Raw genomic sequence first — 17,287 nt, forward strand, 5'->3', positions numbered from 1 at the left:
AGAAAATGCCGCAGGAATTAATGAAATATCATAACATTCCAGAGCATTATTTCACAGAAAAAGGGAATTCATTGCACCGATTCGGAAAAACGGCTATTTTTGCAAATTTATATGCACAGCCCGAAGGCATACAATAATTATACCCTTGCAGAGGGTATTATAATTTCAGTCAAAAGTTTGCAACGCAGTGAAGGAGACATTTCCGACCCTATAAAGTATATATATTCTTGATCAGCATCACCAGGAGAGTCGATCAAGCCATGTCCGTCTGTCCGTCCGTCTGTCCGTCTGTCCGTCCGTCCGTTTCTACGCAAACTAGTCCCTCAGTTTTAAAGCTATCCGCTTGAAACTTTCCCAAAAGTTGTCTTTCTATTGCAGGTAGTATATAAGTCGGAACGAGCCGGATCGGGCTACTATATCATATAGCTGCCATATAACTGAACGATCGGAAATGCCATAACTTTGGTGTTTTTCAAGTTAGCAAGTTAGGAAGTTCTATGGGTTTTATTTTTGGCTAATCAGTCTGACTTACCAAATTTTATAAGGATCGGACGACTATATCCTATAGCTGCCATATAACTGATTGATCGGAAATGCCATAACTTTGGTGTTTGTAAAGTTAGGAAGTTGGGATTATCTATGGGTTTTATTTTTGGCCAATCAATCCGACCTGCCAAATTTCATAAGGATCGGACGACTATATCCTATAGCTGCCATATAACTGAACGATGGGAAATGACATAACTTTGGTGTTTTTAAAGTTAGGAAGTTGGGATTTTTTATGAGTATTAAGAATGTATCATATAAATAATTTTGGAGAATATAATGCAAGGGTATATCAACTTCGGCTCCGCCCGAAGTTAGCTTTCCTTTCTTGTTTAAGATTAAATTTGGGCTTCAATATGCCATTAGAGGCATCTTTGAGAAGATGGTTGTCCTTAAAGGAATTTAAGCCTGGCTTTTCCGGAGATCATATTGTTATACTAAAAGAATTCGTAAACAAAATGAATCAGTCCTATAGGAATTGCACAATTCTCTTCGATGAAATGTCGATCAAGTCAGGACTGGAATATGTCCCAAAGTCTGACCAAGTGGTTGGATTTGCAGACTTGGGAGATGGTTATTCTGAAAATGACCAATAAGCTGGCCTTGATGACACGCGGCCAGGTTAAACCTTGTGTAACGACCCTGTTTTGGGAGGCGGTATAGCTCGCCGTGGTCAGGGTTCGAGACAGATATTTCTATTTCCTCTATAGATCGGTTTACCTCCCTTTCCCCAAGAATGACACAGAGGGATAGAACTATAAAGTAGGCGTGTATTTCGTAGTAATTGTACAAAAGTAGTGTTTTGTCGGGTGATGACGTATACGTGAGTTGAGACTGCTTGCTTCGTTGGTTCAGCGCTCCGGAAGGGCCGAGTGGTGAACTACTTGCGGTCGGGATGTGATGCTACAGGAGCGTGTGTGAGGAACTGCTTGCCGTCGTGGGTCCGATGTTCCGGAAACGAGTGTGATGAACTGCTTGCTGTCGTAGATCTGGGAGCGTGTGTGGAGATCTGGTTGCCGTCGTAGATCCGGTGTTCCGGAAACGAGTGTGATGAACTGCTTCGCGGTGTGTCCGTGACGCTATAGAAGCGTGTGAGATGAACTGCTTCGCGGTGTGTCCGTGACGCTATAGAAGCGTGTGAGACGAACTGCTTCGCGGTGTGTCCGTGACGCTATAGAAGCGTGTGAGAGGGACTGCTTCGCGGTGTGTCCGTGACGCTATAGAAGCGTGTGAGATCGAGTCGGCGCTGCGGGGTGGGCCGAGTGATCGTGTTGACGTCGTAGATGGGCCGAGTGGTCGCGTTGACGCGGCGGATGGTCGGGTTGTCGCGTTGGCGCTGCGGGCGGCCGAGTGACCGTGTTGGCGCTGCGGGTGGCCGGGTTATCGCGTTGGCGCTGCGGGCGGCCGAGTGAGAACTGCTTCGTCGTGCGTATGTCGTGTACGTCGTGTACGTCGGGTTTGTAGTGTTCTGGGTCGTTGGGAACGATCTACTTGGATTTCCGGATATTTCTCCTTGTTGCTGATGTTTCCTCGAAGATCGTCGGAACGCAAGTGACTCATCTGGGGTCTTGCCTCTGCTTATATAGGCCCCGTTGAGTGTGCCCAGAGCGGTCGATGTTGAGAATACCGCTATCGATAACTCGTTATCGGTTCCTCAATATAGCGATGGTACTAGGTTATCGAGGTATCGTAAGGGTTAGTGTGGCCAGACCTGGTAGTTGTTTATCGATATGTTAGTGTGACCAACGTATCTGTTTGGGCGCGCGGTTTGAACGTGTGCGCTTTTTGGCGCGTATTTTGAATGTGGTGCGGCGTAGTGAGAATAAAGAAGATAGATGTGTTTTTGGAATGTTCTTTTTTATTATTTGTGACGTCGGGTCGTCACACCCCCCCCGCTTAAGACACTGGCGTCTCGTTGGTGTTGGTGTGTACGTGTCCGTCTCTGCCGATGCGGATGCGGGTTGTGTGGTTGTCCGAGACCACCAGTGTTGTCTTGCGGTTTCCGCTCCGCCAGGTTGCCTTCAGACGCACGACCGCTTCCTCCACGCGTTTCAGGTGCTCCTCGCGGCCCCGTGGTTTTGGCTCCCATTCCTCCTCGCTTTCCTCCGATAAGTTGATCGGCTTCACTCCGGGAAAGTCTAGAGCCGAGAGCCGCCGCGGGGTTACCCATTTTGTTTGCGGACGCTGATGATCTGCCAGTTGGTGCCTTTTTGTGCCGGTCGTTGTCCTGGGCATGGGGGGTCGTTCTTCGTTGTCCGTTGCTTGCCGTGTCGTTTCCTTTGTCGTTGATGTTGCCAATGTTTGCCGTGTTGATGTAATGGTCCTATTCGTGGTCGTAGGGGTCGCCAGCGTGTTCCGTGTCGTTGCCGTGGTTGTATTCGTGGTCGTGGGGGTTGCCAGCGTGTTCCGTGTCGTTGGGGTGGGTGTTGTTCCGTGTGGGTTCCGATGTGGGGCTTGTCTGCCCATCGGGGCAGCCCTGGTTGGCTTCCGGCAACCAGCTGGACCTGCCACGTCCACGGCTCCGAGTATAACTACTCGTCGCCGCTGCTGGTTGATCCTTTGCAGGTTCTCTCTGTATTTTCCCAGCGAGTTTTGAAATTTTTTGTTCATTCTGAAACACGACGAATGGTTTTTTTCTTAGTTGGTTTTGTGGAGTTGTGCGTGCTTGTTTTAGTTGAGGGTTTCTACATGGGGTTTCAGTTCGTTTACGTAGGTTCTGTGCGTCTTTCCGGTCACCGTGTGTTTTATTGTTGCAATAACCGCGGATATGAAACCTGTAACTTTGAATGGGCCTTCGTATTTCGGAGCTAACTTTGCCGCGAATCCAGTTGCTGCTTTTGACAATGGGTGCTGTCTTTCCCATACTAAGTCTCCTATTTTGGGTCTCCAGTCCCTTTTCCGGAGGTTGTATGATCTAGCTTGGTCCTGTGCCGCTTTTCCCATGTTTAGGTGTGCAAGTTTCCTCGTTTCCATGATACGCTCCCATCGTGCATGTATTGTCTCCTCCACAATTCCCGATCCTTGTGTGTTTTCGGCAAACAGGCTTCCTGGTAATCTAATTTCCCGTCCGTAGAGCAGATATGCTGGGCTATATTCAGTTGACTCTGATCTGCTACTGTTGATTGCCAACGATATTTCAGGTAGCCAGTCGTCCCATCTTGTGTGCTCTGTTCCCGAGAATTGTGCGATCATTGTTTTAATCGTCCGGTTGGCCCTTTCTGCCGGGTTTTCTTGAGGGGTGTATGGGGCTGTCAGCTGGTGAGCAATTCCCCATTTCTGTAGCTGTGCCTTGAACTTGTTGCTAGTGAATTGCACCCCATTGTCCGAGATTATTTTTTTTGGTGTTCCGAACCGGGATATGACCTGTTCCCTTAGTACCTTTAGTACGATATCTGTCGTTGCTTTCCGGACGGCTGCAATTTCTACCCATTTAGTGAACTTGTCGAACATCACTAGCAACATGTTGTTACCGTGGCTGGATCTCGGTAGTGGGCCCACGAAATCTATGCATAGGGTTTCCCAGGGTACTTTTGCTATTTCTGACAACATTTTCCCTGCTGCTTGTTGCTGAGATGTTTTGTAGCGTTGGCACGTTTCGCAGCTTCTCACATGCTGCTGTATATCTCTGTGCATTCCTTGCCAGTAGTATTGTGCCATTATCCGGTGTTTTGTTTTTCTCACCCCTAGGTGGCCTGCTGTTGCTTCGCTATGGTTTTCTCGAAGTACTCGCTCTCGTTGTTTTTTAGCCACGCATAGTTTCCATGGCTGTGTGTCCTCGTCTGCAGCCCATGACGGTATATGCCTATATAGCCTTCCGTTAATTATCGCGTAATCTGGCCATGATTCGGGGTTTTTTTCTAAGTCTATAACTTTCCGTTTAATCCAGACGTCTTCTTCGATTTCGGCTCCGTGGGCTTCTTCTTCTGGCATTCTGGACAATGCGTCCGCCACGACATTGAGCTTTCCTCTGCGATAGCGAATCTCGAACGAGTATGGCTGCATTGCCAACGCCCATCTGGCGATCCGTCCTGATGGGCTCTCTATCGAGTTAAGCCACTTTAGCGCCTGATGGTCCGTGATGACTATGAAGTGGTAACCTTCCAAGTACATCCTCATCTTCTGGATGCCCCAGTGGATTGCCAGGCATTCCTTTTCGGTTGCTGAGTAGTTCTGTTCCGTCTTTGTGAGTTTCCGACTGGCGTACGATATCACGTGCTCGCCGTCTTCGTCTTCTTGAGTAAGGACCGCTCCTAGTCCGCAGTTGCTGGCGTCTGTCTGGAGTAGAAAAGTTTTCCCAAAATCTGGGCAGGCCAGAACTGGTGCTTCCGTTAGTGCCTTTTTTAGGTGTTGCGTTGCCTGTTCTGCCTCCTCGCTCCATTTGAACTTCGTGTCTTTCTTCACTAAGTTATATAGTGGTTGTGCCAGTTCCGTGAAGTTTGGGACGAATCTTCTGTACCATGAAGCTACTCCCAGAAAGCTGTGTACTTGCTTCGTTGTCTGTGGGCTTGGCATGTCTAGGATCGCGGCTATTTTTCCCGGGTCCGTGTGTATCCCCCTTGCGCTAACCACATGGCCTAGGTACTTCAGCTCTTCCTTGAAGAAGTGACATTTCTCTGCGTTTATCTTCAAATTTGCTTTGCGTAGTCGGCTCATTACTTCCTGTAGTTTTTCCATGTGTTCCCTTTTGGTACGCCCGATGACCACTATATCGTCCAGGTATGCGAATGCAAAGGGTTCCATCTCTGGTCCTATGACTGAGTCCAGAGCTCTTTGAAACGTGGCTGGTGCTGTGTGTAGTCCGAAGGGCATTACCTTCCACTGATACAGCCCGCGCCCAGGTACGGTGAACGCGGTGAACTGTTTGCTTCCTTTATCCATCGGTATTTGCCAGTAGCCACTTTTTAAGTCTAGTGTACTTATATATTTGGCCTCTCGTAGTTGGTTGAGTATGTGGTCCATACGGGGTACTGGGTATGCGTCACGTTCTGAGTGCTCGTTCAGCTGCCTGTAGTCTATGCAAAGTCTCCATTCTTTGTTTTTCTTCTCTACTAGTACTACTGGTGAGCTGTAAGCGGAATGCGAGGGTTCGATGAGATCCTGAGCCAGAAGCTCGTCCACTTGTTTGTTTATTATTTCTTGCATGGCTGGGTTTCGAGGATAGTACCTTTGTTTGATTGGGCGATCGTGCTTCATGAATATCCTATGCGTGGCAATATGGCTGACTCCCTTGACTTGACTCATCATTTCCAACTCTTTTTCAAGGGTTTCTTGTACCTCTGCTTCCGTTAGATCGCCTGTCGCTAGTGATCCTATGCCGTGACTCTTTTTTTCCTCCTGTTTTTGTTTCTTTGGTCCCCGTTCATCTTTGCTGTGAGTCCTCCGCATTGTAGTGTCGCGTTGCATTGTTCCAAGAAGTCTATCCCCAGCAGAAGGTCGCCGATTACCTCTTCGAGGATTAGCAGCGTTGTTGTGCTTGTTTTGTTTCCGAGTTGTATTGGAACTTCTAGTGCCTCTGTGACCGTTCTGTTTGTTCCGTCTGCTAGCCTAATGGCTTCGGTTACTTGTTTTTTCCTCCCATGTCTGGCTATTCTGCTGGCTAGTTTCCTGGCGATGAAACTTCTTGTAGCTCCTGTGTCTATGGCCCCGCGAACTCTTGCGTTGCCTATATTTACTTGTGCAAGTAGTCGTCGGCCGTTGAAGTTTATTGATGTTGCGGGTGTGGTGTTTGCCCTGGGCACCCGCTGTGATCCCCCGGGCCTCTGGCGTTTCCCGACGTTTCGTTCCGGCGACAGCAATGGATCGTTCGTATTCCATCCTGTCCGCATATCCAGCAGAATATTCTTGGCGTATTGTTGCACTGCTGTCCTCTGTGTCCCTCTTCTTTGCACCTTGAACATCTATTATTCATATTGAATGATCGAGTTATTCCTCTGCTCAGTGCTTGTGGAGGTTCCTGTGGTCTCCATTGGTTTCTCGTTTGTCTCCCGGAATCTCCCGGTTGCTGCCGTTGTGTCCAGTGGCTTTCCGAAGTGTGTTGTGGTGCGCGTTCCTGTGGTTGGAGGGCCTCGAATTCCTCTGCCAACTGTAAGTATTCCGCTAGGGTTCGGCATTCCCCTCGTTTGGCGTATTTTTTGAACTCCACTCGACTGTTTCGGTAGACCCACTCTAGTTTCTTTTCCTCCGTGAGAGTGGTAAATCTCATGATTTTACGAAGTTCCCGTGCGTAGTCCTTTGCTGGCTCGTTTGAACCCTGGTGCCTGCGTGTTATGTTTTCCATCGCTTTCTCTTCGGAGTCCGCCGGTCTGTAGTATCCCAGGAATTCTGTCTTGAAGCTTTTCCATGATGGCATTGGAATTGGGTGGGTATGCCACCAGTCCAAGGCACAGTCTCTGAGCAAAATCACCATAGCTCCTGCTGCTTGGTCGAGCTCTATCCCATAGGCCCTTGCCAGCTCTTCCGTTCTACAGATGAATTCTGTCGGGTCGCCCGTGCCATCATAAAATTCTCCCCAGCTACGTATTACTCCCATTGTGGCCACTTTGTCAGTCTTCCTGGGTTCGGGTATCGACTTTCCGCTGCTTGTCGCTTGTGTGTCTGGTATTTGTAGCAAGTTTGGGGTTTTCTCGCTGATGTGTTGCTCCGTGTTGGATGTCCCCTTAGCCCCTTTCGGTTGATTCCCTGATCCGTCGGGTGCTGGTGATGGGGTCCTTGCGTGTTTTTGTGCCAGTTCTAGGAGGCGTATGATGGTTTTTTCGCTGTGGTCACCGTTCTTTATGAACTCCGACATTTGTTTTCGCATGTCTTCGCACAGTGTTTCTGGCTCGATGTCAAATTCCATTAGATAGGTTTCCAGTTGTGTTTTATTACAATTGGAGATCCAGCTTCTAGTTAGCTTGTCTGCCATTTTATCTGTGATTTGTTGAGGAAGAGGGTAAACGATCTTTGTGGTGTTTGAGGTTTCTGTCTATTTGTCTTCAATCTGTTCGGGCGCCACTGTAACGACCCTGTTTTGGGAGGCGGTATAGCTCGCCGTGGTCAGGGTTCGAGACAGATATTTCTATTTCCTCTATAGATCGGTTTACCTCCCTTTCCCCAAGAATGACACAGAGGGATAGAACTATAAAGTAGGCGTGTATTTCGTAGTAATTGTACAAAAGTAGTGTTTTGTCGGGTGATGACGTATACGTGAGTTGAGACTGCTTGCTTCGTTGGTTCAGCGCTCCGGAAGGGCCGAGTGGTGAACTACTTGCGGTCGGGATGTGATGCTACAGGAGCGTGTGTGAGGAACTGCTTGCCGTCGTGGGTCCGATGTTCCGGAAACGAGTGTGATGAACTGCTTGCTGTCGTAGATCTGGGAGCGTGTGTGGAGATCTGGTTGCCGTCGTAGATCCGGTGTTCCGGAAACGAGTGTGATGAACTGCTTCGCGGTGTGTCCGTGACGCTATAGAAGCGTGTGAGATGAACTGCTTCGCGGTGTGTCCGTGACGCTATAGAAGCGTGTGAGACGAACTGCTTCGCGGTGTGTCCGTGACGCTATAGAAGCGTGTGAGAGGGACTGCTTCGCGGTGTGTCCGTGACGCTATAGAAGCGTGTGAGATCGAGTCGGCGCTGCGGGGTGGGCCGAGTGATCGTGTTGACGTCGTAGATGGGCCGAGTGGTCGCGTTGACGCGGCGGATGGTCGGGTTGTCGCGTTGGCGCTGCGGGCGGCCGAGTGACCGTGTTGGCGCTGCGGGTGGCCGGGTTATCGCGTTGGCGCTGCGGGCGGCCGAGTGAGAACTGCTTCGTCGTGCGTATGTCGTGTACGTCGTGTACGTCGGGTTTGTAGTGTTCTGGGTCGTTGGGAACGATCTACTTGGATTTCCGGATATTTCTCCTTGTTGCTGATGTTTCCTCGAAGATCGTCGGAACGCAAGTGACTCATCTGGGGTCTTGCCTCTGCTTATATAGGCCCCGTTGAGTGTGCCCAGAGCGGTCGATGTTGAGAATACCGCTATCGATAACTCGTTATCGGTTCCTCAATATAGCGATGGTACTAGGTTATCGAGGTATCGTAAGGGTTAGTGTGGCCAGACCTGGTAGTTGTTTATCGATATGTTAGTGTGACCAACGTATCTGTTTGGGCGCGCGGTTTGAACGTGTGCGCTTTTTGGCGCGTATTTTGAATGTGGTGCGGCGTAGTGAGAATAAAGAAGATAGATGTGTTTTTGGAATGTTCTTTTTTTATTATTTGTGACGTCGGGTCGTCACACTTGGAAATATATTTTGGCCGTCTTTTTTGTAAATAACTTTATTCGAGGCGACCACTATGCAAAAATCCTTAAAAGAGCCTTTGATTGTTGTGTATCAATTGGCCATAAGGTAACAGCAATAGTTGGCGATCAAGGCTCAATGAATTGTCCAGCATTTACAAAATTGGATTCCTTACTATCTAGTCCGAGGCCAGAATATATTTATGAATTTCTTCATTTGTTCAAGAGTATTAGAAATAATTTCTTGAACAGAGATATCTCATTACCATCAAACCCACTCAAATTTAATGAAATTTCATTTAAAAGTGTGGCGTTTTGGAAGGTAATTGAAGAGTTCTACAACATTGACTCATGCGGTGTATCTCGTTTGGCACCAAAGTTATCTGATAAGCACATTGATCCAAATAATTTTCAAAAAGTGAGTGTTAAATTGGCGACACCGGTGTTTTCAAACACTGTAAGCCATGGGATCAATGTGTTGAGAATGACTGGAACCTTAGAAAGTTCTGTTAATGCTATTGCAACATCCGAGCTTTTAAAACAAATGAGCGATGGTTTTGACCTTTTAAATGAAGGCACTTATCGTTCAGATAATAACATGAAATCAAAGCTGGAAAATTTAATGATTTTTATACCCTTGCAGAGGGTATTATAATTTCAGTCAAAAGTTTGCAACGCAGTGAAGGAGACATTTCCGACCCTATAAAGTATATATATTCTTGATCAGGATCACCTCCTGAGTTGATATAGCCATGTCCGTCTGTCCGTCTGTCCGTCCGTCTGTCCGTCCGTCCGTTTCTACGCAAACTAGTCCCTCAGTTTTAAAGATATCTGCTTGAAACTTTCCCAAAAGCTGTCTTTCTATTGCAGGTAGTATATAAGTCGGAACGAGCCGGATCGGCCGACTATATCCTATAGCTGCCATATAACTGAACGATCGGAAAGGCCATAACTTTGGTATTTTTAAAGTTAGGAAGTTAGGATTTTTTATGGGTTTTATATTTGGCCAACCAATCCGACATACCAAATTTCATAAGGATCGGCCGACTATATCCTATAGCTGCCATATAACTGATTGATCGGAAATGCCATAACTTTGGTGTTTGTAAAGTTAGGAAGTTGGAAATTTCTATGGGTTTTATTTTTGGCCAATCAATCCGACCTTTTAAGTTTCATAAGGATCGGCCGACTATATCCTATAGCTGCCATATAACTGAACGATTGGAAATGCCATTACTTTGTGTTTTTAACGTTAGGAAGTTGGGATTTTTTATGAGTATTAAGAATGCATCATATGAATAATTTTGAAGAATATAATTTACAGAATATTCTGCAAGGGTATTTCAACTTCGGCTCCGCCCGAAGCTAGCTTTCCTTTCTTGTTTTGGATAAAATAAAATTTTTGCCGGACCGCAATACCGGAAAATATTCAATTGTAACTTGCGTTATAAAACTAAAAAAAAATTGTCAGAGAATAATAAACGTATGCGATATACTTTTCCAAAGTGAAAGCATACAGTATATACGTTTGAATCGGTTTTGCCAAGATCCATTATAAAAGTTTGGAAATTTTAGCAATTCAACAGCACAGCAATAATTATATGCATTGAAAAATTTGTGGGCTACAAAAATAATAAATGAGCACACCCTAAAAAATACAAACTGTATTCCAGATTCTGACATTTCCTTAGATTGGTCAAATGAACACGGAATGATGCAGGAAATAGAATTGGAAAGCTGTGAAGAAAAAGCAGTAGTTCCAGTAGTAAATCGAGTAGTTCAATTGGCTATAGAACCAAGAGAAAGTGCTTGCCCTAACGGAAAGTTAGGAGAACGTAATGCTGTAAAATATTTCTTGGGCTACGTTATTTTGAAAAAAAAATCCTTGAGTATGACATAAACAAACCTTACATCGAATGGGTGAGCAACCGATACAAAATGGGTGGGTATTGCGGAGGCTATGGGCACTAACCATACAACATATAGACTGGCCATTTCATACAACGAATTTGGTCACAAAATTTTTCAATCGGGGGGCCCCAGTGCTGGAATCGGCAGGCCCCGAGGCATTGCCAATTCAGAAAACTTCAAACCAAATCAGCTTTGGTTGTTGTTCTGCGAGCGGATGGTGCCTGCATACCCTACCGACGATTGAATTTTAGGGGTGCGGGCAGAAACAAAATAGCTGTTTGGCTTTTGTTTTGTTTACATTTTTTAGGACACTTGGTTTGAATATTATGTTTAATGACCTTTGGTTGATTTATTTTTTTAAGGTTCGCAGTGTAATTTTAATTGTCTTTTTCCTTTGGTATTTCTTTGACAGATGTTGTTTTTGGCAATGCATGTAATAGGATGACTTATAACTTGCGCGCCAATTCTATTGTTTTTGTTTGGTTTGTTTTGATTATGAACTTGGCACGCGTTTTTTTTTTGTTGTTTTTTGATTTTTGGTTGTCACTTGGTTTACATATGGGTGCGTTAGTAAATAGCTTCATTTGCGCGCGTAAAATGTTGCCATTTGATAGAAAAAGTCAAGCAGCTTTCAATTGGCTTTTGATTGTGCTTCTGTGCGGTGAAAACAGAAATTAAAAAAGTTAAAAAATTTAATTTACAATACATCGTGTTTTTTTCAAAACGCCTGTGTTGCTGTTTTGAGTGTGGTTACGGTGCAAAAAGTTAAAGTCTTTATTTTCAATACAGCGTGTTTTTTTTTAAAACGCCTGTCTTGCTGTTCCGAGTGGCCGTGGTTGTATAATCTTCAATTCGCAAGTATAAAAATATTTTAACTTATATAAATATTATTTTTAAGGAATTTTTGCAATGAATCAGCATAGTGTTAGGAAAAATGGTCGGAGGTGTATTATAGAGTGTAGGGATTCATCAGACTCCTTCCCAGTTAAGTTGTTTTCATTTTCATCAGATGATAGGAGACTGAAAAAAATGGTTGAGTTATGCAATTTGGATGCCAATTTTAATAGACGAACTTCGCGTATTTGTAATAGACATTTCGAAAGTAAATATATTGGGATAAATAGGCTTAGAAGCAATGCCGTGCCCACTTTGAATTTAACTGACAACTTCTTTTGCGTCCGAACAGTTCAGTTCCTTTTGAACAATTTGAATTTAATGATGATGGGGCAGAAGAACCAATTGGCATTTATGTAAACCCAATTAGGTCACAAAATTTGTCCGATAGTTTAGATGTTAGCCCTTTAAATTTTGAGGCACCGAAGTCAGATGCTAATTTAGTAACTCCTAGTGCAGTGCAGTTATATGTTAGCCCTTCTGATTTAGTAACTCCTAGTGTACCGCAGTTATTAAATTGTGGTTATTGCCAAAAAAGGGAAGAATATTAGAAAATTAGTTTTATAGAAATAAAAATTACGAGATGTTTTTTTTTTTTGACTACTATTATTATTTAGGTTGAAGGCCAGTGCATGAACCCATGTTCAGCCCTTGACAAAAAACTAAGCAATTAATGTGTGGAATTAAGGCTTATCGTAGTAATGAAGGCCTAATAGGGCTAAATGTTGAATTCGTTAGAAAATTCTTTAAAACAAATAAAATTTATAAAAATGAAAAAGAAAATATTTTGTTGTGTGGGCAGCACCAAAAATTTAAAATTAAATTAAATCAGAATTGAACACAGGACAATTCGACAAGCATTAATAAATTAAATATTTTAGAATATGGATTGAGCTCTCGTAATTATTTAGAATACAAAGGATTGAGCTCCCCTGTATCTATAAATGTACCAGAAAAAAGATTGAGCTTTCCTCCTATTTTGGAATCCAAAGGATTGAGCTTTACGAACTATGTATTAAGATAAGGATTGAGATCTCCAAATTATTTGGAATCCCAAGGATTGAGCTCTCCTAACTATTTATTAAAAAAAGGATTGAGCTCTCCTGTTTACACTAAATGTAAACCACAAGGATTGAGCTCTCCTAGCTTTTCTTGGATAAAAGCTAATTTAATTATAAAGTCTTTAAAACGAAATAATAAAGTTTTAAAAGACGAAAACAAAAAGTTGTTAAAGGGACAACATTATTAAATATTTAATATTTCGTTAAAAAAAGAAGTTTCTAAAGAAAATCGCTCAAACGAAATATTAATTCAAAAAAATATTGAATTGGAGCAATACAATTCGGTTTTAGAAATGCAAAATGATGCTCTCTCTAAAAGAAATTTGGCCGTTTGTAACAAAAACGACGCATTAGAAAGCCGCAACTATGATTTAATTTTGGAAACAATGCTGTTCCAAGAGAAATCATCAATGCTGCAAGTGAAAACAAGAAAGGAAAGCTAACTTCGGGCGGAGCCGAAGTTGAAATACCCTTGCAGAATATTCTGCAAATTATATTCAACTTCCTAACTTTAAAAACACCAAAGTTATGGCATTTCCAATCGTTCAGTTATGTATATGGCAGCTATAGAATATAGTCGGCCGATCCTTATGAAATTTGATATGTCGGATTGATTGGGCAAAAATAAAACCCATAGAAAATCCCAACTTCCTAACTTAACAAACACTAAAGTTATGGCATTTCCGATCAATCAGTTATATGGCACCTATAAGATATAGTCGGCCGATCCTTTTGAAATTTGGTAGGTCGGATTAATTGGCCAAATATAAAACCCATAGAAAATCCCAACTTCCTAACTTAACAAACACTAAAGTTATGGCATTTCCGATCAATCAGTTATATGGCAGCTATAGGATATAGTCGGCCGATCCCGGCCGTTCCGACTTATATACTGCGTGCAAAGGAAAGAAGGGTGTGTGCAAAGTTTCAATTTGATATCTTTAAAACTGACAGACTAGTTCGCGTAGAAACAGACAGACGGACAGACAGACGGACAGACGGACAGACGGACATGGCTATATCAACTCAGGAGGTGATCCTGATCACGAATATATATACTTTATAGGGTCGGAGATGTCTCCTTCACTGCGTTGCACACTTTTGACCAAAATTATAATACCCTCTGCAAGGGTATAATGAATTCTTCGCTTTTAAAAATATTGGAGCTAGAAAAAAATAATAAAAAATTTGCTGAGGAAATGAAAGCACTGGTCGCCTTAAACTTTTAGCTTCATTTGAAGATTTTAAAATCTTAAAAAACTAATTTTTAGATTGCTCCTATTTATGCGGAAGCAAAATTCAAAGCAAAGAAAATGCCGCAGGAATTAATGAAATATCATAACATTCCAGAGCATTATTTCACAGAAAAAGAGAATTCATTGCACCGATTCGGAAAAACGGCTATTTTTGCAAATTTATATGCACAGCCCGAAGGCATACAATAATTTAAGATTAAATTTGGGCTTCAATATGCCATTAGAGGCATCTTTGAGAAGATGGTTGTCCTTAAAAGAATTTAAGCCTGGCTTTTCCGGAGATCATATTGTTATACTAAAAGAATTCGTAAACAAAATGAATCAGTCCTATAGGAATTGCACAATTCTCTTCGATGAAATGTCGATCAAGTCAGGACTGGAATATGTCCCAAAGTCTGACCAAGTGGTTGGATTTGCAGACTTGGGAGATGGTTATTCTGAAAATGACCAATAAGCTGGCCTTGATGACACGCGGCCAGGTTAAACCTTGGAAATATATTTTGGCCGTCTTTTTTGTAAATAACTTTATTCGAGGCGACCACTATGCAAAAATCCTTAAAAGAGCCTTTGATTGTTGTGTATCAATTGGCCATAAGGTAACAGCAATAGTTGGCGATCAAGGCTCAATGAATTGTCCAGCATTTACAAAATTGGATTCCTTACTATCTAGTCCGAGGCCAGAATATATTTATGAATTTCTTCATTTGTTCAAGAGTATTAGAAATAATTTCTTGAACAGAGATATCTCATTACCATCAAACCCACTCAAATTTAATGAAATTTCATTTAAAAGTGTGGCGTTTTGGAAGGTAATTGAAGAGTTCTACAACATTGACTCATGCGGTGTATCTCGTTTGGCACCAAAGTTATCTGATAAGCACATTGATCCAAATAATTTTCAAAAAGTGAGTGTTAAATTGGCGACACCGGTGTTTTCAAACACTGTAAGCCATGGGATCAATGTGTTGAGAATGACTGGAACCTTAGAAAGTTCTGTTAATGCTATTGCAACATCCGAGCTTTTAAAACAAATGAGCGATGGTTTTGACCTTTTAAATGAAGGCACTTATCGTTCAGATAATAACATGAAATCAAAGCTGGAAAATTTAATGATTTTTTTGGATAAAATAAAATTTTTGCCGGACTTTTGCAACTTGCGTTATAAAACTAAAAAAAAATTGTCAGAGAATAATAAACGTATGCGATATACTTTTCCAAAGTGAAAGCATACAGTATATACAGTGCCGCTCACAGAATAGGTTTGAAAATTATTTCTTCTATTTTTACTTCTCTCTTTCTTCCTATGGCATTTGTGCCTTCTTTCTTTTTTGTTTTGAACATTCATTCGTTTTCTCATAATATGACAACAAAAATTTAACGGGTTGTATGCAACGGTAAATCAGAATTTTGCTTTCATCGTGAAATTCGCTAAATGTGTGTTCTATTTTTGGCTCATCTGATTAGGTTGGACAACTTTGACTTCACTTTGTGACTGACTGCGTGATTGAAAACATATAATTTCTTTTGTTTACTTAAATCTAAAGTAATTGCTACCATTTTTTTTTTAATATGGGTCGCGGAAAATCTTTAACCGATTTTGAAAAAGGTCACATTAAAGGCTATATTGAATCTGGCCTAAAACATAATGAAATAGCAAAGAAGATTGGTCGAAGTCAAAACGTGGTAAGCAATTTTCTTCGTAATGAAGCCGATTACGGGAAAAAAATGATAGGAGGAAAAAAATATGCTACGACGGCATCAGAGAGGCGATTAATCCTTCGAACTGCTTCGAATTCCCACCTGTCTGCCAGTAAAATCAGGGATGAATGCGGTGTAAATGCTAGTTTGGCAACGGTAAAACGAGTTATTCGGAGTGCTAAACACTTAAAGAGATTAAAAATAAAAAAAAAACATCCTCTCAATGATGGACGGAAGGAAGCGCGACTTCGATTTGCGCGGGATCACATGACATGGAACAAGGAGTGGAAGGCTGTGGTCTTCTCCGATGAAAAAAAGTTCAATCTCGACGGACCGGATGGCTACAACTATTATTTTCACGATATGCGAAAAGAGGAATGCTTTTTGAGTCGTCATCACTCCTGTACAGGAGGCGTAATGGTTTGGGGAGCCATATCGTTTTATGGAACTTGCGAGCTGCAGTTTGTTTCATCAAAGATGAATGCAAATGTCTACAAGACTGTGCTCCAAAAGGCTTTTCCCTAGTTTTCCGAAATTTTTGGACCTATTCAATGGACGTACCAACAAGACAACGCCCCCATCCATACAGCCCGGGTTACAAAACAGTGGATTAAGGACCAGAATGTGAACTTGCTCGAGTGGCCGCCATACTCCCCAGACATAAATATTATCGAGAACATTTGGGGACTTTTATCCAGGAGAGTGTATGAAGGGGGAAGACAATTTCAAGACTCGGCGACCTTGGTTGAAGCGATTAAAAAAGCCTGGGCAACTATTTCACTGAGTGAAATTGAAAAATATTACGATTCCTTATCAAATCGAATGTTTGAAATAATTAAGAATAGGGGGGTCATACCAAATATTAAATAATTCAGAAATAATGTCTTTTATTATTTAAGTTACCAAGTACCATGAAATATTGCCGTGAATAATTTTTTTTTAATAGTTTTGTTGGTCAAACCTATTCACTTGAGCCAAAAATAATGTAGGTTTTCAGCTATGTTTTTGAAAAAAAGATAAAAAAAATATAAAAAACAAACCAAAAAAAAAAAAAACTTTTGTATTTTATAAAGAATTGATCGTTTTACTTAAAAAAATTTATTTGGTTTAAATCCGAGTGCTCGTTATGAAGATATTATGTTCTAAGTCTAAAAAAGAAGTCAAACCTATTCAGTTGAGCGGCAGTGTACGTTTGAATCGGTTTTGCCAAGATCCATTATAAAAGTTTGGAAATTTTAGCAATTCAACAGCACAGCAATAATTATATGCATTGAAAAATTTGTGGGCTACAAAAATAATAAATGAGCACACCCTAAAAAATACAAACTGTATTCCAGATTCTGACATTTCCTTAGATTGGTCAAATGAACACGGAATGATGCAGGAAATAGAATTGGAAAGCTGTGAAGAAAAAGCAGTAGTTCCAGTAGTAAATCGAGTAGTTCAATTGGCTATAGAACCAAGAGAAAGTGCTTGCCCTAACGGAAAGTTAGGAGAACGTAATGCTGTAAAATATTTCTTGGGCTACGTTATTTTGAAAAAAAAATCCTTGAGTATGACATAAACAAACCTTACATCAAATGGGTGAGCAACCGATACAAAATGGGTGGGTATTGCGGAGGCTATGGGCACTAACCATACAACATATAGACTGGCCATTTCATACAACGA

This window comes from Drosophila rhopaloa, unplaced genomic scaffold (assembly GCF_018152115.1).
Source record: "Drosophila rhopaloa isolate 14029-0021.01 unplaced genomic scaffold, ASM1815211v1 contig_155, whole genome shotgun sequence".
NCBI classification, from domain to species: Eukaryota; Metazoa; Arthropoda; class Insecta; order Diptera; family Drosophilidae; genus Drosophila; species Drosophila rhopaloa.